The sequence below is a fragment of the Protopterus annectens genome, chromosome 1.part2 (assembly GCF_019279795.1).
Source record: "Protopterus annectens isolate FY-2018-M chromosome 1.part2, PAN1.0, whole genome shotgun sequence".
Lineage (NCBI taxonomy): Eukaryota > Metazoa > Chordata > Ceratodontiformes > Protopteridae > Protopterus > Protopterus annectens.
This window is the reverse complement of record NC_056727.1, coordinates 145,694,576-145,721,154: the sequence shown is the minus strand read 5'-3', so window position 1 is coordinate 145,721,154 and position 26,579 is coordinate 145,694,576.

Sequence of the window (26,579 nt, the reverse complement as noted above, 5' to 3'; positions counted from 1 at the left end):
TAGCAGAGGTTCACAAGTAATATCAAGTTATAACAGTGCAGTAAATGACCCCACACAAGAGTGCTAGGTCAAGGACAGAAAATATGCAAGTTTTAAGAAAAAAACGATTTAAAATTAAGTGCAAACAGGAAATTCAGCAAACAGCTTTTGGTTGTGCTCTAAATACAGCTACTAATACAGAAATCAAATTTAACAAGCCAGAAAATGCTCAAGCTAGGCAGCTATGCAGAAAAACTTAGCAAATAAACAGAGAAAAATACTTAAAATCTCAAAAGTGGCTCCCTTCTTCTCTCAGCGTTTTTTCCTCTTGGAGGGTGCTTCACCAACAGCCAACAAGCCTGAAAAGACGCTCAAACCACGAGGCAACTAGGTTTTAAGAGCGGAAGATGAAGGAGTTATGGAAATGACCCCTAGTGGCCAATAAAACTACAGTTTCAAGTCAGTAACCACCTCTCCGGGGGGCAGGGAAGCTGCTCAATGTTAGTCACTGCCACTGATAAACACAGAGACCCTCCTTCAGCCCAAGCAAAATGGCCTCACAGAAACTTTCAAACAGTTCAGGAACAGCAAGCCTGTAACTGAACTTTTTTAACTCTCAGAAAAGTGGGAAAAAAGCAAGATTTTTTTGTTTTAGTTTTTACAGAGATAGCAGAGGTTCACAAGTAATATCAAGTTATAACAGTGCAGTAAATGACCCCACACAAGAGTGCTAGGTCAAGGACAGAAAATATGCAAGTTTTAAGAAAAACGATTTAAAATTAAGTGCAAACAGGAAATTCAGCAAACAGCTTTTGGTTGTGCTCTAAATACAGCTACTAATACAGAAATCAAGTTTAACAAGCCAGAAAATGCTCAAGCTAGGCAGCTATGCAGAAAAACTTAGCAAATAAACAGAGAAAAAATACTTAAAATCTCAAAAGTGGCTCCCTTCTTCTCTCAGCGATTTTTCCTCTTCGTGGGTGCTTCACCAACAGCCAACAAGCCTGAAAAGACGCTCAAACCACGAGGCAACTAGGTTTTAAGAGAGGAAGATGAAGGAGTTATGGAAATGACCCCTAGTGGCCAATAAAACTACAGTTTCAAGTCAGTAACCACCTCTCCGGGGGGCAGGGAAGCTGCTCAATGTTAGTCACTGCCACTGATAAACACAGAGACCCTCCTTCAGCCCAAGCAAAAATGGCCTCACAGAAACTTTCAAACAGTTCAGGAACAGCAAGCCTGTAACTGAACTTTTTTAACTCTCAGAAAAGTGGGAAAAAAGCAAGATTTTTTTTTTTGTTTATGTTTTTTACAGAGATAGCAGAGGTTCACAAGTAATATCAAGTTATAACAGTGCAGTAAATGACCCCACACAAGAGTGCTAGGTCAAGGACAGAAAATATGCAAGTTTTAAGAAAAAAACGATTTAAAATTAAGTGCAAACAGGAAATTCAGCAAACAGCTTTTGGTTGTGCTCTAAATACAGCTACTAATACAGAAATCAAGTTTAACAAGCCAGAAAATGCTCAAGCTAGGCAGCTATGCAGAAAAACTTAGCAAATAAACAGAGAAAAAATACTTAAAATCTCAAAAGTGGCTCCCTTCTTCTCTCAGCGTTTTTCTCTTGGAGGGTGCTTCACCAACAGCCAACAAGCCTGAAAAGACGCTCAAACCACGAGGCAACTAGGTTTTAAGAGAGGAAGATGAAGGAGTTATGGAAATGACCCTAGTGGCCAATAAAACTACAGTTTCAAGTCAGTAACCACCTCTCCGGGCAGGAAGCTGCTCAATGTTAGTCACTGCCACTCATAAACACAGCGCCCCTCCTTCAGCCCAAGCAAAATGGCCTCACAGAAACTTTCCAACAGTTCAGGAACAGCAAGCCTGTAACTGGACTTTTTTAACTCTCAGAAAAGTGGGAAAAAAGCAAGATTTTTTTTTTGTTTTAGTTTTTTCAGAGATAGCAGAGGTTCACAAGTAATATCAAGTTATAACAGTGCAGTAAATGACCCCACACAAGAGTGCTAGGTCAAGGACAGAAAATATGCAAGTTTTAAGAAAAACACGATTTAAAATTAAGTGCAAACAGGAAATTCAGCAAACAGCTTTTGGTTGTGCTCTAAATACAGCTACTAATACAGAAATCAAGTTTAACAAGCCAGAAAATGCTCAAGCTAGGCAGCTATGCAGAAAAACTTAGCAAATAAACAGAGAAAAATACTTAAAATCTCAAAAGTGGCTCCTTCTTCTCTCAGCGTTTTTCCTCTTGGAGGGTGCTTCACCAACAGCCAACAAGCCTGAAAAGACGCTCAAACCACAAGGCAACTAGGTTTTAAGAGAGGAAGATGAAGGAGTTATGGAAATGACCCCTAGTGGCCAATAAAACTACAGTTTCAAGTCAGTAACCACCTCTCCGGGGGGAAGCTGCTCAATGTTAGTCACTGCCACTGATAAACACAGAGACCCTCCTTCAGTCCAAGCAAAAATGGCCTCACAGAAACTTTCAAACAGTTCAGGAACAGCAAGCCTGTAACTGAACTTTTTAACTCTCAGAAAAGGGGGAAAAAGCAAGATTTTTTTTTGTTTTGTTTTTTACAGAGATAGCAGAGGATCACAAGTAATATCAAGTTATAACAGTGCAGTAAATGACCCCACACAAGAGTGCTAGGTCAAGGACAGAAAATATGCAAGTTTTAAGAAAAACACGATTTAAAATTAAGTGCAAACAGGAAATTCAGCAAACAGCTTTTGGTTGTGCTCTAAATACAGCTACTAATACAGAAATCAAGTTTAACAAGCCAGAAAATGCTCAAGCTAGGCAGCTATGCAGAAAAACTTAGCAAATAAACAGAGAACAATACTTAAAATCTCAAAAGTGGCTCCCTTCTTCTCTCAGCGTTTTTCCTCTTGGAGGGTGCTTCACCAACAGCCAACAAGCCTGAAAAGACGCTCAAACCACGAGGCAACTAGGTTTTAAGAGAGGAAGATGAAGGAGTTATGGAAATGACCCCTAGTGGCCAATAAAACTACAGTTTCAAGTCAGTAACCACCTCCGGGGCAGGGAAGCTGCTCAATGTTAGTCACTGCCACTGATAAACACAGAGACCCTCCTTCAGCCCAAGCAAAAATGGCCTCACAGAAACTTTCAAACAGTTCAGGAACAGCAAGCCTGTAACTGAACTTTTTAACTCTCAGAAAAGTGGGAAAAAAGCAAGATTTTTTTGTTTATTTTTACAGAGATAGCAGAGGTTCACAAGTAATATCAAGTTATAACAGTGCAGTAAATGACCCCACACAAGAGTGCTAGGTCAAGGACAGAAAATATGCAAGTTTTAAGAAAAAACGATTTAAAATTAAGTGCAAACAGGAAATTCAGCAAACAGCTTTTGGTTGTGCTCTAAATACAGCTACTAATACAGAAATCAAGTTTAACAAGCCAGAAAATGCTCAAGCTAGGCAGCTATGCAGAAAAACTTAGCAAATAAACAGAGAAAAAATACTTAAAATCTCAAAAGTGGCTCCCTTCTTCTCTCAGCGTTTTTTCCTCTTGGAGGGTGCTTCACCAACAGCCAACAAGCCTGAAAAGACGCTCAAACCACGAGGCAACTAGGTTTTAAGAGAGGAAGATGAAGGAGTTATGGAAATGACCCCAAGTGGCATATAAAACTACAGTTTCAAGTCAGTAACCACCTCTCCGGGGGGCAGGGAAGCTGCTCAGTGTTAGTCACTGCCACTGATAAACACAGAGACCCTCCTTCAGCCCAAGCAAAAATGGCCTCACAGAAACTTTCAAACAGTTCAGGAACAGCAAGCCTGTAACTGAACTTTTTTAACTCTCAGAAAAGTGGGAAAAAAGCAAGATTTTTTTGTTTTTGTTTTTTACAGAGATAGCAGAGGTTCACAAGTAATATCAAGTTATAACAGTGCAGTAAATGACCCCACACATGAGTGCTAGGTCAAGGACAGAAAATATGCAAGTTTTAAGAAAAAAACGATTTAAAATTAAGTGCAAACAGGAAATTCAGCAAACAGCTTTTGGTTGTGCTCTAAATACAGCTACTAATACAGAAATCAAGTTTAACAAGCCAGAAAATGCTCAAGCTAGGCAGCTATGCAGAAAAACTTAGCAAATAAACAGAGAAAAATACTTAAAATCTCAAAAGTGGCTCCCTTCTTCTCTCAGCGTTTTTTCCTCTTGGAGGGTGCTTCACCAACAGCCAACAAGCCTGAAAAGACGCTCAAACCACGAGGCATCTAGGTTTTAAGAGAGGAAGATGAAGGAGTTATGGAAATGACCCCTAGTGGCCAATAAAACTACAGTTTCAAGTCAGTAACCACCTCTCCGGCAGGAAGCTGCTCAATGTTAGTCACTGCCACTGATAAACACAGAGACCCTCCTTCAGCCCAAGCAAAATGGCCTCACAGAAAGTTTCAAACAGAACAGGAACAGCAAGCGAGTAACTGAACTATGACTCTCAGAAAAGTGGGAAAAAAGCAAGAATTTTTTGTTTTTAGTTTTTACAGTGAAAGCAGAGGTTCACAAGTAATATCAAGTTATAACAGTGCAGTAAATGACCCCACACAAGAGTGCTAGGTCAAGGACAGAAAATATGCAAGTTTTAAGAAAAAAAGATTTAAAATTAAGTGCAAACAGGAAATTCAGCAAACAGCTTTTGGTTGTGCTCTAAATACAGCTACTAATACAGAAATCAAGTTTAACAAGCCAGAAAATGCTCAAGCTAGGCAGCTATGCAGAAAAACTTAGCAAATAAACAGAGAAAAAATACTTAAAATCTCAAAGTGGCTCCCTTCTTCTCTCAGCGTTTTTCCTCTTGGAGGTGCTTCACCAACAGCCAACAAGCCTGAAAGACGCTCAAACCACGAGGCAACTAGGTTTTAAGAGAGGAAGATGAAGGAGTTATGGAAATGACCCCTAGTGGCCAATAAAACTACAGTTTCAAGTCAGTAACCACCTCTCCGCGGGGCAAGAAAGCTGCTCAATGTTAGTCACTGCCACTGATAAACACAGAGACCCTCCTTCAGCCCAAGCACAAATGGCCTCACAGAAACTTTCAAACACTTCAGGGACAGCAAGCCTGTAACTGAACTTTTTTAACTCTCAGAAAAGTGGGAAAAAAGCAAGATTTATTTTTTGTTTTAGTTTTTTACAGAGATAGCAGAGGTTCACAAGTAATATCAAGTTATAACAGTGCAGTAAATGACCCCACACAAGAGTGCTAGGTCAAGGGCAGAAAATATGCAAGTTTTTAGAAAAAACGATTTAAAATTAAGTGCAAACAGGAAATTCAGCAAACAGCTTTTGGTTGTGCTCTAAATACAGCTACTAATACAGAAATCAAGTTTAACAAGCCAGAAAATGCTCAAGCTAGGCAGCTATGCAGAAAAACTTAGCAAATAAACAGAGAAAAATACTTAAAATCTCAAAGTGGCTCCTTCTTCTCTCAGCGTTTTTTCCTCTTGGAGGTGCTTCACCAACAGCCAACAAGCCTGAAAAGACGCTCAAACCACGAGGCAACTAGGTTTTAAGAGAGGAAGATGAAGGAGTTATGGAAATGACCCCTAGTGGCCAATAAAACTACAGTTTCAAGTCAGTAACCACCTCTCCGGGGGGCAGGGAAGCTGCTCAATGTTAGTCACTGCCACTGATAAACACAGAGACCCTCCTTCAGCCCAAGCAAAAATGGCCTCACAGAAACTTTCAAACAGTTCAGGAACAGCAAGCCTGTAACTGAACTTTTTTAACTCTCAGAAAAGTGGGGGAAAAAGCAAGATTTTTTTTTTTTTTTTTTTTTTACAGAGATAGCAGAGGTTCACAAGTAATATCAAGTTATAACAGTGCAGTAAATGACCCCACACAAGAGTGCTAGGTCAAGGACAGAAAATATGCAAGTTTTAAGAAAAAAACGATTTAAAATTAAGTGCAAACAGGAAATTCAGCAAACAGCTTTTGGTTGTGCTCTAAATACAGCTACTAATACAGAAATCAAGTTTAACAAGCCAGAAAATGCTCAAGCTAGGCAGCTATGCAGAAAAACTTAGCAAATAAACAGAGAAAAAATACTTAAAATCTCAAAAGTGGCTCTCTTCTTCTCAGCGTTTTTTCCTCTTGGAGGGTGCTTCACCAACAGCCAACAAGCCTGGAAAGACGCTCAAACCACGAGGCAACTAGGTTTTAAGAGAGGAAGATGAAGGAGTTATGGAAATGACCCCTAGTGGCCAATAAAACTACAGTTTCAAGTCAGTAACCACCTCCAGGGGCAGGCAAGCTGCCCAACGTTAGACACTGCCACGCACAAACACAGGCAGCCTCCTTCAGCCCAAGGCAAAATGGCCTCACAGAAACTTTGAAACAGTCCATGAACAGGAAGGCTCTAACTGAACTTTTTTAACTCTCACAAAAGTGCCAAAAAAGCAAGATTTTTTTTTTTTAGTTTTGTTTACAGAGATAGCAGAGGTTCACAAGTAATATCAAGTTATAACAGTGCAGTAAATGACCCCACACAAGGGTGCTAGGTCATGGACAGAAAATATGCAAGTTTTAAGAAAAACGATTTAAAATTAAGTGCAAACAGGAAATTCAGCAAACAGCTTTTGGTTGTGCTCTAAATACAGCTACTAATACAGAAATCAAGTTTAACAAGCCAGAAAATGCTCAAGCTAGGCAGCTATGCAGAAAAACTTAGCAAATAAACAGAGCAAAAATACTTAAAATCCCAAAAGTGGCTCGCTTCTTCTCTCAGCGTTTTTCCCTCTTGGAGGGTGCTTCACCAACAGCCAACAAGCCTGAAAAGACGCTCAAACCACGAGGCAACTAGGTTTTAAGAGCGGAAGATGAAGGAGTTATGGAAATGACCCTAGTGGCCAATAAAACTACAGTTTCAAGTCAGTAACCACCTCTCCGGGGCAGGGAAGCTGCTCAATGTTAGTCACTGCCACTGATAAACACAGAGACCCTCCTTCAGCCCAAGCAAAATGGCCTCACAGAAACTTTCAAACAGTTCAGGAACAGCAAGCCTGTAACTGAACTTTTAACTCTCAGAAAAGTGGGAAAAAGCAAGATTTTTTTGTTTTAGTTTTTACAGAGATAGCAGAGGTTCACAAGTGATATCAAGTTATAAGAGTGCAGTAAATGACCCCACACAAGAGTGCTAGGTCAAGGACAGAAAATATGCAAGTTTTAAGAAAAGAACGATTTAAAATTAAGTGCAAACAGGAAATTCAGCAAACAGCTTTTGGTTGTGCTCTAAATACAGCTACTAATACAGAAATCAAGTTTAACAAGCCAGAAAATGCTCAAGCTAGGCAGCTATGCAGAAAAACTTAGCAAATAAACAGAGAAAAAATACTTAAAATCTCAAAAGTGGCTCCCTTCTTCTCTCAGCGTTTTTTCCTCTTGGAGGGTGCTTCACCAACAGCCAACAAGCCTGAAAAGACGCTCAAACCACGAGGCAACTAGGTTTTAAGAGAGGAAGATGAAGGACTTATGGAAATGACCCCTAGTGGCCAATAAAACTACAGTTTCAAGTCAGTAACCACCTCTCCGGGGGGCAGGGAAGCTGCTCAATGTTAATCACTGCCACTGATAAACACAGAGACCCTCCTTCAGCCCAAGCAAAATGGCCTCACAGAAAGTTTCAAAGAGTTCAGGAACAGGAAGGCTGTAACTGAACTTTTTTAACTCTCAGAAGAGTGGGAGAAAAGGAAGATGTTTGTTTTTGTTTTTACAGAGATAGCAGAGGTTCACAAGTAATATCAAGTTATAACAGTGCAGTAAATAACCCCACACAAGAGTGCTAGGTCAAGGACAGAAAATATGCAAGTTTTAAGAAAAAAACGATTTAAAATTAAGTGCAAACAGGAAATTCAGCAAACAGCTTTTGGTTGTGCTCTAAATACAGCTACTAATACAGAAATCAAGTTTAACAAGCCAGAAAATGCTCAAGCTAGGCAGCTATGCAGAAAAACTTAGCAAATAAACAGAGAAAAAATACTTAAAATCTCAAAAGTGGCTCCCTTTTTCTCTCAGCGTTTTTTCCTCTTGGAGGGTGCTTCACCAACAGCCAACAAGCCTGAAAAGACCTTTTTTTTAGTACTAAGCTAACTGCCCTTGCGAGCCATTTTAAGCTTAGCCAATTATCCCTTGTGAGACTCAAACCCTGCAACTTGTGTTTGTAAGGCAAACACCCTAGCCATTAAGCCACCCTTATACAGTAATATTTATATACACATTATAATTTTATGTTTACCTTCCATGAATCCCCCTATGTGCTTTCATTAACTTATATTCTTGTGTGACTATACTGTATGAGGCTGTTATGTTTATATGGGGGTTTCACATCTTATCTACACTGACATCTCACTTTTGGAACTGCTACACTACCTTGGTTGACAAAAAAATGTTGCTACATAATTCAAGTTTACTAAAATAATTTTAACACTACTTTCACATTGGAAAATAAATTGCTTTTCTCAGTACTTGATCAGTTAACACCTGCATGTAAAGTTGCCACTCTAACCACTTCACTACCTCAGCTTGGTAATTTCACCTGTCTATTTGCATTTAGCACCTATGAGATGTTTAAGCTATGCTATGCAGATGGCCATAATGTGCACGCCCACTTAGCTACACTTAAACATTCCTTAGGCTACTGGAATAAAAGTTTATATATTATTAAAGTTTATATATTATTATGATATTATTAGGTTATATGGGTATGTATTGTTGTATTCTGACAACTACTTTGGACTGCAATCATGAAATACTAACATTGATTTGGCTTTCAGGCTTCTATCCTACAGGGACTCCTGCTAATACATATCCTGTTATCTATCAGCTTTCTAAGTGTGTGAGACCAATATTTAAAATCTGTCCCTATTTGTCCCCCCCATCACTTTAGACTTTGTCTGGATTTTTTGCTCTAAGAGGTTGAGAGGTACGATCACCAAAATTTGCGTTTCAGACTTCATATCCTTTGGAAAATGTATGGTAACACAACTCATTTTATTCTAGCCACTTTCTAAGGGCTTATCAGAGCAATATTTAAAATTTGTCCCTATTTGGTGGCCTTTGTCCCCCCATTATTTTTGACTATGTCCAGATTTCTTATGCTGAGAGCTTGAGAGGTACAAGTGCCGTACAACACTTTAGCAATGCAGGGGGTGTGTCACAGAACCTGTAACACATCCCCTGCATTGCTTTCTTATTGCCGTTTTTATTTAAGTGTCCGCTAGGGTTGCCACTCCTCTGGTTTTTTTCGGAGTATCCTGAAATCAAACTGATTCTCCGGTAGTCCAGAAAATACTGTACAAACTCCAGTATTCTGTTTCAGAAAGGAAACAGACTATCAAAGTTTGTAAATTGGCTGATTTACTATGCTCTTTTTACAGAAAAGCATAGTAAATCAGCCGAAAGCAGGCAGCAGGAACGGAAAAAAGGGCATTCATCGCCGAGTGATGTCATTGTGACATCACAAAAAGGGCAGAATGTGGGCAGGGTGGGATGGGCAGGGTTACCGTTGATGCAAGGGGTGTGGCTTTACTCTGGTTTTAGCCACGATGAAAGGTGCTAACCCTTGTGTCCGCAGATACTGAAATGATAATTTCTTTATTTCAGTGTCCGCGGACACTGAAATACTGGCATAATATTAGAGCAAATCTCTAATATTATGCCAGTTTGGCTTAGAAAGTGCCGTATGACACTTTCTGAGTGCAGAGGGTGTGTTTAGTGTCCGTGCACTACAAGGACACACCCCCTGCACTTGTTCACGGTTTGTGTCCATGTAGGTTAAACAGCAGTGCGCCTTCATGCATATGCAAGGCACGCTGCTGTTCTACATTGACACAAATCACATTGCAAGTCATTAGCTAGCCATGGTTCTGAATACTCACTTTTTTACTGCTAGGATATGTGAATGACATTGTGTAGGTCCTCACACCATTATTATCAGCGCAGCACCATGTGCAGATTGGATGGTTCGTGAATGATAATGACCTGACAACTGATTTACATATTCTGTGTATTTGGAATGATAATGAGCTAACAACTGATTTACATATTCCGCATATTCAGAGAGGTTAAACTACATGATATAAGCACAACCTGTAGCTAATGGAATTCTCTCATGTTAGGGAAGACTGCTTGGATTCTACAAAACAAAACTACTGCTGTTTGACTGATTAGGTTTGCTGCATATATGTTCTTTAGGAGAACTGCCATACAGTTTGTTGCTCGTCTCGTCAGGATAAAACAGATGGACATTCATGGGCTCTGTTCAAGCAGCTTTATTATGTACAAACACATTAGGATTGAGGCTTAATAACTTTAACTTAGATAAACTTATAAACAAACTAGCTATCACACGTACACATACTCACTCTCTAGCTGTCCTCTCAAAATGGCACTGAAGCAAGCACGTGCCTGCTATTTATATGCACGTGCTGTCCTTGAAATGTTTCTTAAAGGTACTCATACACACCATTCTACATCTGCCCTCTTTGTGAAATAGTCATGCATTATTGATGACATCAATTGTCATGCAATCAATACAAAATAATTCTTTGTCTTGCAATTTTTACAGAACTAAATACCTATAGACAACTATGTCCAGGTTGCTGTGTATTTAACACTAGGTCTGGAAATAGGACCAAGTCATGTGACATAGAAATTAGAACTAGGTCTAGCAAATGGGACTGTTTCTGCTGAATGTTCAACTTTGGGGACATCAGGAATATCATCAGGAATGGAAGTAGAAGTTAAGACATGTTCTGCAACAGGAACGCTGTCTGGATTGCTCTGAGATCTAGAGTCTGTATCACAGGAACAATGCTGTGAGATCGATTCTGATACAGGAAGATGTCTGCAATTTATCCCGTACTCCACATCCTCAGATTCTACAAAACAGGATCTCAGCTTGGCACATATACCTCTTAATTGAACAATCTGATGGTAACCTTTCGCCGTTTGTATTTTCACTGTTTGTCCTTCTTTCAATGGATGAAGAAATCTGCTAAATTTATCATAGCTGGACTTCTGGAAAGAACACTCTATGAATAGTTGGGCTTTGATTGTTGTGTTGCTCTTTGCTATAGGCCTCAACAAACTGGAACTGATAGGCAGTATTGTTCTGGTTTGCCTAGACAGAAGTCTCTGGGCAGGTTAGCCAAGTATATCATCACCGAGTATGTTTCTGAGACTGAATAAGTTTAAAAAGACATTGGTAAAATCACATTTTGACTTCTCTAGTAATTGCTTTGCACTCTGTACTGCATGTTCAGCTAGTCCATTTTACTGTGGGTATTGTGGACTACTAGTAACATGTACAGAGTCCCATTCTTTTGCAAATTTCTGGAACAACTGACTGGTAAATTGGGTACCATTGTCAGAAATAACATTGTGTGGACTACCATGGACTGAGAAATAACATTTCAACTTGATGATAAAAGCAAGTGATGTTAGGTTAGGTAGTAAATCGATTTCAAGTCAGTTTGAATAAGAGTGTACTCACAGTAAGTAATGCTGATTGTTCCACTCAAATATATCAGTGGCTATTGTTGACCAAGGTAGTTCAGGAACTTTACTTAGCTGAAGTGGTTCTTTTTGCAAATGCAGTTTAGTACTTTTGCATAGTGAACAAGAAGAAAGTAGTTTATGAATATCTTTTGCTATAGAATGCCAAAATATTAGTTCTCTTACCCTTCTGTTGACAGATTCGGAACATGGGCAACCACGGTGCAAAATCTGGATATATTCACACTGTAAGGAAGCAGGAACAACAATTTTAGGACCTTTGAAAATAATGCCATCTTTCATCAACATCTCATCTCTGTAAGCAAAATAAGTTTGCACTTCAGGTGCTACACTAGATTGCTTTGACAGCTATCCAACATTAGTGTAGTGGTTGAGCTTCTGCAAAACTGTGGATCAGTCTTTGTATGACCTCTCAGCTCATCAAGTTTCATGGCAGAAAAATTACAGACTTCTGTAACATCAACATCAAAATTCTCGACATTAAGCTGTTCCTTTCTATTTCTGGGTGAGCTGGATAAGGTATCAGCCAGATAAAGACGTTTGTCTTTTGTATAGAGCATTTTGAAGCTGTACTTTTGCAATTTGAGCATCATGCTTTGTAATCTCTCTGTAGCTGAATGTATAGACTTCTTAAAAATAGTGACTAGACATTAGTGATCAGTTTCAATCTGAATATCTTGACCATAAATATAATCATGAAACTTTGAACATGCAAATACTATTGCCAAAAGTTATTTCTCATTTTGAACATATTGCATTTCATTTTGGGTAAGTGTTCTAGATGCATAGGCTACTGGTCTGCTTTCATGAAGAATAACTCCACCAAGACCAAGAGTTACTGGTTTATTGACATTATAGTATCTTAGTGTAGGTAGGGTGGCAATTTTCTGCTTAAGGTCTTCAAATGCTTTCTGGTGCTGTTCCAACCAAGATCATGTAACATTTTTGTGCTTTATCTCTCTCAAGGGCTCTGTCATCTCATTGAAGTCTGGTATAAACTTGCCTAAATAGTTGACCATACCAAGAAAACACTGTAGTGCTTGAATATTATCCAGTGATGGCATCTCAAGAATGGCTAGTTGCTTGGATGGGTCTGGTCACAAGCCAGTGCTTGTAAATAAATGACCTACATATATAACTTCTGGTAGTCCGAATTTGGACTTCAAAGAATTGAGCTTCAAGTTCACTTCACGTGCTTTGTCTAGAGCTGTCTTAAGGTTTCTGTCATGCTCTGCTTCACCATTGCCTCCAACTAATAAATCATCTACTATGATGGCACAAGGATAGCCCAAAAAATTTGCTCCATTGCACGCTGAAAGACTTCACTTGCAGAATTTATTCCAAATGGCATCCTGAGGAATCTATACCTTCCAAATGAGGTACTGAAAGTAGTCTGCAGTTAAGATTTGTGATCAAGCATCACTTGCCAAAATGAACTTTTTGCATCCAAGACAGAAAAACAGTAGCATTCGATATTGGGTCTGCGACTTCGTTGACTGCATGCATAGAATGATGAGGACTCTTTAATGCTTTTTTCAAATCTCTTGGGTCAATGCATATTCTGATTTTGTCTGAGCCTTTTTTGTGGAGTGCTACCATGGCTGACACCCATTCAGTTAGTTCTGTAACTGGACAAATTACACCTTGCTGCACCATTTCTTCCAACTGAGCCTTGACTTTATCCTAAATAGCTACTAGAACTTTTCTTGTTGGTCTGACCATTAGACTGACCTCAGGGTCTAATTTCATGGAATACACAACTGGAGGTTTGCCTAACTTGTCATTGAAAACATCATAATACTCTGAGAAAATAGCTTCAGTAAAACTGGAACTGGAACATGTGCTTATATGATGAACTTCTTTGGTAAAAGAAAACGGATTCATTCTCAAACTGTGTCTGAGACCCAACAATGACTGCACAGGTCTTCAGACTACTTACAATAGTAAGCTGTAGCAGTTCCTAGCCAAATAACATGAAAGTACTACTGAGATTTTGGTTTGAATGTTTTCACCTCCATAAGCAACAAGTTATGCACAACCAGCCACATTAAGTTTTCACCAACTCACACCTTAGCAAATGTGTCTGCTGACATACCATTACACTTTGAACCAGTGTCTACTTTGAGCTCAGTGAATTTACCATTGAGCTGGACAGTATAAAGTACTTCCCTCTTTTCCAGCAAATCTACTGCATCAATCTTTTCACCAATTACTGATACACCATCTACATAGAAAGTAGAAATGCAGCTATCTATATGATCAGCCTGCTTTTTTAAGTGACCCTTCTTTATAACTGTGCGAGGTTTACTTGATTTGCAAAACTTTTGAAAATGATTCCATTTTTTACACTTGTGGCATTGCTGACCAAATGCTAAGCACTTTTCTCTTTTAGACTCATGATTGGCACCACAATTGTGACAGTTAGTAATAAAGCTTGATTTGGGTTTTGCTGACTCACCCTTGTACTGCACTGAGCATGTCTTTTTCACTGAACTAGACATAGAACTTGGTGGAAAACTACACGTTTTACCTGCCACACTCACAGGAGTTACAGCTGCTATGTGCTTAGGCCTGTTTCTGATAGCCACATGTTGCATGCTGTCCACATTTGCTCTGGAGCCTGCTGAAACCCTGCTGTTATCACTTGCAAGCATACTTGTGTGCCTTTCTGTAACATCATGGATTTGAAAAATGTCAGTAGCTTTGCTCAGCATTGAATCACTGTCATGAAGTAAAATCTTTCTTGCTGCAACACTATTAACACCACACACAAGCCTGTCCTTTATTAACTCATCTTTTAAGTTACCAAATTTGCACATTTTAGCTTTGCTTCTCAGATCAGTAATATAAGTTGCAAACGTTTCTCCTTGCTTTTGATCTCTTGTATAAAACAAATGCCTCTCTAATGTAACATTTGTCTGGGGGTTGCACATTTTCCTGAATTTGCATTTCAAACACTGTGGGTCTTCCCTTGATTCAACCTGTATAACAATATGACTGTTTTCCCCTTCTCCTTCATATACTGCTGGTGCATACCCAAATGAATGTGCTTTTTCAATGGCCTATGACCCAGCTAAGTTTAGCAAAATGAATGCCCCTTTGCATGTGTCTTTGTCAGAATAAGCTACTTGTACAAAAATATCATACTCTTGCTCAAATATTCTCCAATGTTCTGCAATACTCTGATCAAATACAAGTGGTGATGGTTTCTAAAATCCATCTGCCCTGCCAAAAAATTACAGTAAAACACAATGGAATACAAATGGATACACTCAGTATTTCCAGATGCAGACCTCCCTGCATCAAGCACAATATCCCTTAAGAGCACACAGGGAACACAGCCAGCCTGGGATCTGAATTTCTCTATATATGTCTCTATCCCCCAGGTCCCCAGTAAGCCTATCCACTGACACAGCTGTGTTTAGTACCCTCTCTGTGAAACCAGTGCTTTGTGTCTCTGCTCCCTGTAACTGACACACACTCTCTTTTAAATTTAATTTACACATGCACACACGCACACACACACACACACACACACACACACACACACACACACACACACACACACACACACACACACACACACACACACTTGGGAAAGGCTGGCACAGATAACCCACTATACCAACTTTGCCCAGACTGTAAGGTAGATTCACTGCCACCAATCAGTTACTATAAGCTTTTTAAAAGGGTATCCAACTATGCTGAGTGAAGTTAATATTAATACAACTGATAATGTTGACCAAACAGCAAGGCTTTCTGGCATGACCAGAGTTATCACCAAATCAATATATGCAAATACTCTCAAAACTTAAATATTTTTCTAAAAGGACCAGCCACAATGAGAAGTTTAAATATATTTAATAATAAATAATAAAAAAAATGGAGATATGACATTTTTTATTTAAACACAAGAGTTTCAACACACAGGAAATACTGAAAATATCACAGGTGGAAAGAGTCTCACAGTTACAGAAAAATAATACTTTACTATTCTCACATATTTTCATAACTGATCTAGAGAATTACTGAATAAAGCAATGCAATATCATGTGGGTGAGTGGTCCTTGTAAGATCAAAGACAGAATACAGAATACTGAGAGCAATATCCTACTAATATTTAAAAATTATTTCTGGCTTACAGAATGACATCACACACATCTGGTCATCTGACTCTGTTTCCTGCACTATCCCCCATCACTAGAAGCTATCAGGATTTAGCACCTGTGTGTTACCATACACACAGATAGAGTTTTTCTCAGATGTGTTGCAGTTATTGGAAGTCATAAAACCATTTTAATACTTCTACTCTTTCTACAGAGCTACTAAGCCATACTTCTTACAGATATTGCATCTCTGGCTTCATTCAAAACCATGGGATAACATCTTTATGGACTAGCCCCAGTATTTACTTTCTTTGCTATTTTTAAGTTTGAGATTATCCTCTTCTCTTTCAGTATCCACTGTTAAAACATATACATGTAAACAGTTATAATAATGCATCCTCATTTTTTTTTTCTTTCCAGCAGGGCACACTGTTGATACATTTTTAACACAAGCAGCTTCACAAATACATTTCCAGCACAAGCATCTGTGAAAAGCAGTTTGATATACAAATTACATAGAATTATTTCCAAAGCTCCAGCTAGCTGTGCTGACATATGCCACACATCCACTGCCCTACTTCTCCTGGCATGGCTGGCAGTATCTCCTATTGTTACAGGTATTATAATGCATTTCTTGGTACTGAGTTTTAAGCCATGGCTTTGGCACCAAGCATTTGTCTGTGTTAGGCACTCCTGAATTGTATCATCTTGGGGAGATTTAATGACCACTCCCAGTATGCAATCATCTGTGAATTTGGTCAGTCAAAGACATTTGACTTTGGCTTTAACATCCAAGAAGTAGATGCCAAAGAGGACTGGGCCCAGTACAACCCCCTTGGGGACTCCACTGGTGACTGGCCTCTTTGTTTTGATGGCTGCACCAATTCTAACCTCCTGAGTTTTATCAGTGAGACAGCTGGCTATCCAGCATGTAGCCAGCTACCTATCCAGTGGGTCTTCAGTTTTATCTTTGTCTTTTGGCAGGAATTAAATTCTAGATTTTGACATGGATGGTAAAATATGATAATCTGTATTGATAAGGATAATAACACACAGTAATTATGTTTCTCCATTTATAGAGGTATACTGGAAAATAATCTGGCCTGGAAGTTCTATGCTGTTTCAATGAATTAATAGCCGAGAGAACTACTCTTATCCCCATGTCTTTATCTAACACAAGTAATTGTTTACTATCTAGTGTGACATAGTTATTCTTTGAGACTTCATTACAAAACATTAAGGCCACGATAACATGATTTTGAGCTATAGAATGTATCTTTTTTCTACACTTAGAGATTTCAGTGAGGGTCAACATGAAACCTGACCCCATCACTTTGGCTGTTTCAAAGCAGTGGATTTAATCCAAGGCATGTCACAACAGGAAATAATAATTTTATGGATAAATATAAATATATTTTTACATCTGTTATAATTACAGTTTAGAATGTATACAATCTGCATGAGTGTTTTATTCTTCATCCTAAGCAGAAGTTGTACAACCTTCAGTTAGAATTGACTAAAATGCAAACTTTAAGGCTGACAGTGAAAAGCCTATGAAAAGCTTATAAGGTTCTCTACCCTGGTAAACAAAATTAAATAAATAAGAAAGCCTGTACTCACTGACCTTAAATATAAGGTCTTATTACAAATGATCCAAAGAAACCTCCTCAGACCTGAATTTCACAACAAAACCACAGGGTTTGAATTCAATTATGTTGGCTGTTTCTAAACTTGAGTTTTTTTCACCAAGAAATGTTACAAATAAAAAAAAGTTTATATATATATATATATATATATATATATATATATATATATATATATATATATATATATATATATATCTCGACCCCATGTGCAAAAAGGAGGGAAAAAGGAGTTGTGAGTAGATGGATGGATAAATATATACATGGGTAGAATGTGAAACATGGAACTGTTATATAAAGTAATTTTATTTTTTTTTCAGGTTATAAATAACAGCGGATGCTCATATGAATGAATGTTATTTTCAATGGAGTTTTTGCTGCCAGTGTTTTATATGGGATCATGGTACAGCACTTACTCTGCTGTTGTGCAGTCTTGGAATTGGTATATATAATTGGGGGGGGGGTGCAGTCCCCTATATGGTGGGAGCAGGTGTCTTGTCCTCCTGCCAAAATAAAAAAAAGAAAAGGAATGAAAAATAAAGATTTTTATTTTTTTTTTAATTTTGATAATTTTAGATTCAATCTAAAATGATCGTTCTTTTGATGGTTGGACTTTAGAATGCTTGGTGTTTGATGATATACTCATATCTATCTATCTATCTATAGATAGATTGATAGATACATATATATCAATATGTCTATAGATAGATAGATATGAGTTGTCTGGCATAGATTGAATTTTACTTTTTTCAACCTGTCTCTTTTTGACCCACAATTTTTGACACACGTTCATGGTCAGTAGATGTGTGAAATCAACAGTTCCCAGGGTAGGATGATATGTCCTTTCCCCTGGGATTTTGTGGTCTTGAAGTTAATATATATAATTAGCAAGGAGTGTAGAGGATGCAGCCCCTTTCATGGGGGGGGGGGGTGCAGGGTCTTGCTCCATTGCAAAAAACACTATTTTTATTGCACATTAATGGGATTAGCTTCAGAACATGCACAGTAATGTGTGGACATGTTTTTGTTGACATAAGTATGTTGACATTAAGCATGTTGACATTTCCAGGGATCAATGACTAATAGTTGATCCATCTCTAGACAGACAGAGAGAAAGAAAAAGAGAGAGATGGTCCTGTGTGCAGTGAGCACTGCATTTGTGCAAACATTCAAATAATTGACCATGAAGTAAATTTATACCTTTGGTCAAATATTTGAATGATCAACTTTCATGTGAGAATGTCTTGTACTATCTAAGGCTGATTGACCTATTATGATGGTTATGCACTGGTGGTATTGATATACATAAGTGGCATGAGGGTGGAGCCCCCACATTGGGAGTAAAAAGAATAAAGAAAGAATACATGAATATATGAACATATGGTAAGTGTTAGTAAGATGGACACAAACAGTTCTTTGTATAAACATATAGAACAAAATCCTGAGCACAGGTTTCTTTCCTTTGGGCTTGACACTGTGGTAAGGAATCCTAGAGGTGGACCATTGGAGGAACTAATTGAGGAGAGGGAGATGTTATTTATTTATTTTATTTATTTACATTTGTTAACCAAGAAAGTCTGACTGGATACAGATCCATTTTCAACTCCACATGTACATAGATACAGAATACTTTACAATTTCACATTTTTTTATACAAGAACACATGGATACATATTCCAGATTTGCTGGAATACATACAGAAATACTTTACAATTATAAATTTTTATCCTAGAACACATACATTTTTAGTAGTACATAGTTGTGCAAGTAGCCATACCGTTCAGTTGTACAATCCATTAGAAATGAGACATGTAATCATTCTTGTACAACAACTGATGTTTCAGACTCATTATAAAGACTGTTTCTACATGTAGTCAGGGGATATAGTGATACAGAGTGAATAGTGAGTAGGTTAGTCTGGGTTTGTACAGGGGCAGAACCAGTGAATTTTTAGGTGTTTTTTAAGAGGCATTTTAACAGTAAGTTCAGCAGGAAGTAGGTTCCAGGTTTTGCCAACAATGTTGGAAAAAAATGACTCACCAGCTAAGTTGTTGGGTTTAACAGTTTGCACAAGCATTCTTTTAGAAGAGCGGAGTGTTTTTAGGTTACTGTAGGGGGGTGATTATATTTTTGAGTATGGGCATGATTTCTGGCTGGTAGAGAATTTTGTAAGCAACTATTAATTGGTTACACTGAAGTAGACGGGGTAATTCTAGCCAGCCTAGGGATCTAAGGTTAAGACAGTAATGTGTTCTATATACTGGACCTGTGGCAAATCTGGTAATATTATAGCAGCTATTGAGTTTATTGAGGCCAGATTTCCTTAGGTTTGTATAAATAGGAGAGGCATAATGAAGGGTTGATAGTAAATGTGTTCGGGCAATCACAGTCCTAGCAGATGGGCTTAGGAATGGCTTAATCTTATATAGAGATGAGTTTCTTATTGACTGTTTTAATGGTTCAATCAATGTGAGCATCAAACTTAAGATTATTGTCGACTATTACACCTAACAGTTTAGTAGTAGGTTCTGGGGAAATTATGGTGCCATTGTTAGATGTTATGGTAAATGATGGCAAAGGGACATTATGAATGGGGGTGAAGAGTAACAGCTTTGTTTTATTTGGATTTAATAGTAGACACCGATCAGTGAGCCAGTTTTCAACTTTGTTAAAGGTATTTTGGGATAAAGTCTGTAAGTCTATCGGGGAGGTAGCAGAACAGATTAGGGTAGAGTCATCTGCATATTGAATGCAGGTTGCTTTTGGGATGACTGTAAAGAGATCATTAATGAAGATGGAGAATAGGAGGGGTCCTAATATTGATTCCTGAGGGGCTCCAAGGGTAATTGGTAATAGGGAGGATAGGTTATCCTTCTAAGGCTGATTGGTAATAGGGAGGATAGGTTATCCTTCCATAGTACAGCTTGTTTTCTGCCCCTTAGATAGGAATGAAACCAGTGAATTGCCAGGTTTTCTATGCAGAGAGTTTTTAGTGTCCATAGGAGTAGCTGGTGGTTTACCATATCAAACGCCTTGGATAGGTCAAGAAAGAGGGCAGAGGAAAGATTGTTACTGTTATAGTTTTGATTTATTATATGAGAGAAGGAAAGAAGGGCTGAGGTTGTACTATGGTGGGGTCTAAATATGTGATGAGAGGGGCCTAGGAGATTGTTCAAATTGAGGTAGAGTAAGAATTACTTATGGATACATTTTTCCATAATTTTAGCCAAGGGTGACAGGATGGCAATAGGCCTGTAATTTGATAGTTCAGTGAAACTACCCCCTTTATGGAGAGGAATAACATGGGAAATTTTCCAGATGGAGGGGGTATAAGCTTCTGAGATGGTTCTATTGATTAATATTGAAATGGGATATGCTATTACGTCTGCAGCTTTTTGAAGATATTCTGAGGGGAGAAGGTCTGCCAATAGGGTGGTGGGTTTCAGTTTATTTATTAATGATCTGAGAAGTGATGTTGGTCCTGGTTGAAAGTTGAAGGAGAGGTAAATATTTTGTGTGGGCTCAGTTAGATTTGGGGTATTGGGAGATAGTTGGTTGGCAAGGGATTGAATAGTTTCTGTAAAAAAAAGTTTTAAAGATGTTAGCAATATTTTCAGGAGGTTTTTGGAGGGTAGTCTAGGGGGTAGGGCTAGTAGAATGTCCTGGGTGGAGAAGGTTATTTATACTAGACCCAAATTTTTGTGGTTTATTTTGGTGTTTTTGTTGCAGGTTACAGTAATAGTTTTTTTTTTTACTAGGACAATAAACGTCTTTGTAACATTCCTTAGTTGTTTATATATAAGTTGGTCCTTGGGGGATTTAGTGGTCCTCTCCAAGAGGCCCAAGCTTTATTTCTACATGCAATTTTGTCTAGTTTCTTTAGACAGCCACAGTGCTACTTTTTTATTGGTTCTGATAGTATGGGTGGGTGAGTGTTTATCAAGGATACTAAGAAATGTGGAGTTAAAGTACAAAATTGCTTTGTCTAATGGAAGCAGTTTTAGACAAGACCAGTTGCATGACTGAACTTCATTTTGGAATTTAGTTTGATTAAAGTTCTTATTGCTCCTAATAGTTCTGAAGGTAGCTAATTGGAGGCAACTCAAACTATGGGCTAACGTGTTCCCTGGGGTAAATGAAAATATTTCAATAGCCAGTACTTTGAGGCGTTTATCCTATAAGTTATAAACTATCAACTCATAGTATTGTTTTAAGGTTTTTAAAACAGTATGTTATTTTGCTTTAAAAATTTATGGTGTTTAATTGAGTTAATGTCATGTGATCAGTTTGGGGGATTTTTATAAGCCTGCATTTATATGTAGTAACTAGATTCTAATGAAGTCATGTTTGTGCTGATGAAAGAGCTTAATCAGTTTATTAAAATACTTTTTTTGATGTTAGTGTTGCAGCCTGGTACCTTCATTCCTGAGTACTAGTTTTGTATTTTTTGTTATAGTTCAGGTTCTCAGTTTTATTGTTTGTGATGCCTCAACCAGTTCTGCATTATGCTTCCTCCCTCGGTCTCTGTATATGTATGCATGTATTCATATATACATATATATATATATATATATATATATATATATATATATATATATATATATATATATATATATATATATATATATATATATATATATATATATGTATATATATATATATATATGTGTGTTTGTGTGGGTCTACATTACTTGATCAAAATTTCACAATCTTGAACAAGAAACAAAGAAACCCACTTAAGCAAAAGTGCACTTTCACAAAAGCCAACTCAAAATAAACTACTTTAAACACTATTATGCAGGGGGGCAAGCCCCCCTGCACCCCCCATGTGGGGGGCTGTGTCCTCCAGACTCCCCTTCTACTTAAATATACTAACTCTGACATTGCACTACAGTGGGGAAAAGGATATATTTCCATATTCCCGCTGTAATATGCTTAGGTAAATGGGTTATACGAAAGTGCACTGTCGATGTAGTGCACTTTTGCTTAAGTGGGTTTGATCTTCTGTTTGTCAAAAAAGTGTGTTTTCAACAAACAGAAGTAGACCCATATTTATAGATTAGTACTAGGCTTACTGCCCTTGTGGGACATTTTAAGCCTTGACAATTACCCCCTGTGAGAATCAAACCCTGAACCTTGTGTCTGAACTGTAACCACCTTACCCATTATGCCAACCTCCCATGTATAGATAGATAGATAGACAGACAGACAGACAGACAGACAGATAGATATGTTAGGCTGTGGCAGCAAAAGGCCTATGAATCTTTACATATGATACCTATATAAAATTGCTGTATCGAAATTTCCTTTTGAAAGTGCATAATACAAATCTGAGAAAATTTTAATAGTATATTATAGTACAAACCTGAAATAAAGCTGCATTTCTGCCCACAGAGCTGCTCACACCTGAAATTAATCCTTCCACTTTGACTAATTTAGACAATGGAATCTGGGTCATGATATGTTACTATGGAGCCAAAGTGTTTCTTTTTTTTTAATAAATGTATAATATTTCTGTAAAATATGATATGGCAACTCAGGAAAAGACAGTCTTGATCACTACTGCATTCTGCATCCACTGCAGGTTATGTGCCTCCACCCCAAAACACACCAGGTGTAATGTACCAAATTGAATTCTGAAAGTAAAATGGTTTCATGAATTTGTACAGGGGAATACATGTTTATTTATTCATTTATTTATTTGTTTGTTTGTTTCTTTCTTTCTTTGTAGTGCATGAGGTGTCGATATTATGCTCAAATATAGGTTAAGTGACATCCTGGTTCAGTACTACTATAGGGCAAGACCTGACCTTAACAATGGTTAGAGGAATGCTTAACAATTGTTAAGCACCTCCAATGCTGCTAACAGCATGTCTGGCACTATAGTAGCTTTGAAACAGGATGTTATTTAACTCATATTTGAGTGAAAAAACAGTGGCAAAGCACAACACAGGTTAAATTCAACTCCATTTCTGTCTGCTGTCTACATTATATTCACTAAAAACATATTTGGGAACCAGCGACTTCCCTTATAAAGGGAATACATAAAGCAGTTCCCAGCTAAATTACCAGCTTTCAAAGCCAGCATAACACTTCCTTTCTATGCACTACAAAAATATCAGATCAACAATTGTAACTTGAAATTATGTATTCTTTTCATGGACTCCAAGATTCTCTCGAGGTAAATTTCTTGGTACCATGTCTCATACACATAATAAACAAGTTGTGATCGGTGACCAAATCATAATCCCCTATATTATGAACACCTTTCTAAGAAGTTGATTGAAGAGAGCATGCTGCTTAGATATATATTTGCATTGTTTTTCAGAAATATATATAAAAATAGTCATCATCTGGAATGCCTATTTTTTTCTGCTTGTTCAGGGTATCTTGACATTGTAGGTATGTTTATTAATATGATGTTGTTAATAACATAAGACACCAAGCTGGAAGCAATGACTTCCATGGCCCCCTGGCACAGAGGGATAAAACCCTGACTGCACCAGTACTTGACTAGTAGGGTAGACATTTGAGGGTCTGGGTGGGGGAGAATGGAAGTAGGTGGCCAATGCTGGCTCACGCATCACAGAAGGAAGTAGGCAGCCTGGCTTGCTGCAGTTGTAGCATTAGGAACTTAATGAGCTCCGCGTAGCAACCAGTATCTCCCTTAGTCAAGAAGCTGTACGTGTAAAGAAGCATGCATGTACCTCTCAAAGCCTGTCAAAGTGGAATTCATGAGACTGCTTTGGAAGTGGTCTTGAGATTAATGAAAAACACTTCCCTACCAGCAGTATTTCACTGCAACACAGTCCATGATCTCTTCACTGGTCCAAGACATGTGTTGGCTAGAGGCCAAGGGAAACTGAGCTGGTTCAGCAGTCCTAGTGAACCTGGAGTAGAGCTTGTGGCAGCTGATGGTTACCTGTAGGAAGCCAAGAAAGAAAGAAAGCTAGAAGCAATGAGCTGATGCAATTTCTGGGTTGTTCCTTTTTGACCTGTATGTTCATGGAACAAATACATTTACTTTAGGTCAACAAATTCCCCAGAGAATTTGAAGAACTATCACAACCATTACCTTGGCAGCTTCATATGCAGTTTTTTCATGGGTTTGTTTGAATCAGAATATATCCTTATCCATTTTTTTTTCAAACAGCAGATCTTGTATCACATCTGTATTTTTATATTGAGGAGGTAGATATTTATTTATTTTTTGAGCTTATTTCAAATTATACTTTTGGTATCTCCCTTACCTACATGTTACAATTTAATAAGATCACATATTTGAAATGGATTTGAAGAGAGCTGGGACACACTACTAAGGGTGAATTACACACAAAAAAAATTCCTCTGCTTGTTTGTCTGCATACAGAGAGCCACCATCTAGCATATACCAACTTAGCCCTACCTTTTGATGAATTGTGGCACACAGTACTATTTCAATGTTTTGGTTAGTGGTTAGGATTAACATGCTGTATGCCAAAATGACTAGAAGACATTGGTATTGCAGAACTAATTTATTAAATAAAAAGTATCAAGAGAGTTACTGTAATGATATTTCTGAGTTTAACATTCACAATAAAATGTATTATATGACATAATTTGATTTGCTGCATTCTCATATAATTTGACTGATAAAAGTACTGGAAAATTCTACAGGATAATGTGTAGAATGTCTACAATATCCAAAAGGATGATGCATCATTAACGTTACTATACCTAGTTTGTGGGACTTTACATTTAACAGTGATAAAAATATAGCCAGATTTTTAGTGTACAATACACCAAGAAACCCAGCACAGAAAGAATACTCAAACTTTACTATTTACCCTATGTCCACATAGCCTAAATTGGTTAGAACTGCCTGATCAACTAACATATAAAACAGCTTCTTGCCATCTATAACATTATCCAGCATCCATCTGCCTGTCCAGCACTCAAAAACATTCCACACAACTATGCTCCCAGTTGGTCATTGAGATCCAATGACAAAAAACCTCCTGTCTGCCTAGAAAGTTATCAGATCTGCTGGTACTTGTACAAGGTTGCTAAGGCCTGGAGCTCCTTACCTGTATCCATCAGGTCAATACCCTCCCTCCCATCTTTCAAAACCACTCTGAAAGACTTCCTAGCTAAAGTCTGAGTCTGTTGTTGCTCAAAACCAGGGCAAACTGTATCCCTAAATCTGAACAAGTACCTTTTAGTTCCTTATACCTCCTTACTCTCCCTTCCAAACTTGCTTTCTTACTTCTATCCAATTCTCTTCTTTGACTTTCTCTCTAAATATACCATAAGCCTGTTTTTCTCTCACTTATTTGTATTAGACCAACTTATGTTTAATTTCTCTACAAATTCTCAAACATTTCTTCAAATATTAAATGATTGTCATATTCTTCTTTCGGCTTTTCCCGGTTAGGGGTCGCCACTGTGGATCATCTGTCCGCTCATGATTGGCAGAGGAGTTTTTATGGTGTCGAGTTGCCAGCCCGGCACCCAACCTTCCACAGAAGGCACACACATGCACACACTCACACCTAGGGCCAATTTAGAGTGTCCAATCCACCTACTGCATGTCTTTGGGATATGGGAGGAAACCGGAGCACCTGGAGGAAACCCACGTGACCACAAGGAGGACATGCAGACTCCGCACACAAGGCACTCCAGCTGAGAATTGAACTGGAGAACTTCTTGCTGTGAGGCAGCAATGCTAACCGCTGCACCACCGTGGCCGCCCATTAAATGATTGTCATATAACATGTATCAATTCTTAATCAATGTTTTTGCATTATGTCTAATTTGTTATAATTACTTAAACTGCAGATGGTTTTGTTTTATTTTTGAGGATTGTAAAATTATTGTTCTTAAAATGTTTTGTAATAATTTAGAGCTTTTCTCCCCCGGCCTCAACTGAAAAAGTATGTCTACCCAGTTGGACTTCCCCGGTAATCAAATGGCAATAAATAAGTGAATAAATAAATAAATAATAATAAAGAAGTTTGGTACCATTAATAATATGACTTTGATACTCTGGGTAACTTCTGTTATAACAGTGAAGAAGTGGCTTGTGGCTTGAGATAATCTTGTAATTTGGCTTATATAAGTATGACAAAATCAGAAATTTAGAAGCAGACTTTAGGGACGCATTAGAGACATAAATAATTAAAATAAATATAGGGCCAGATTCCAAAAGATAGAAGCAGACAGAGCAGTATGCCAAAGGAAGACTGAAGTGCACCAGCTGTGGACATAAATTCAGAAGGTACACCACAAGCAGTCCAAGTACTTATCTATTCAGCGTAGGATAAT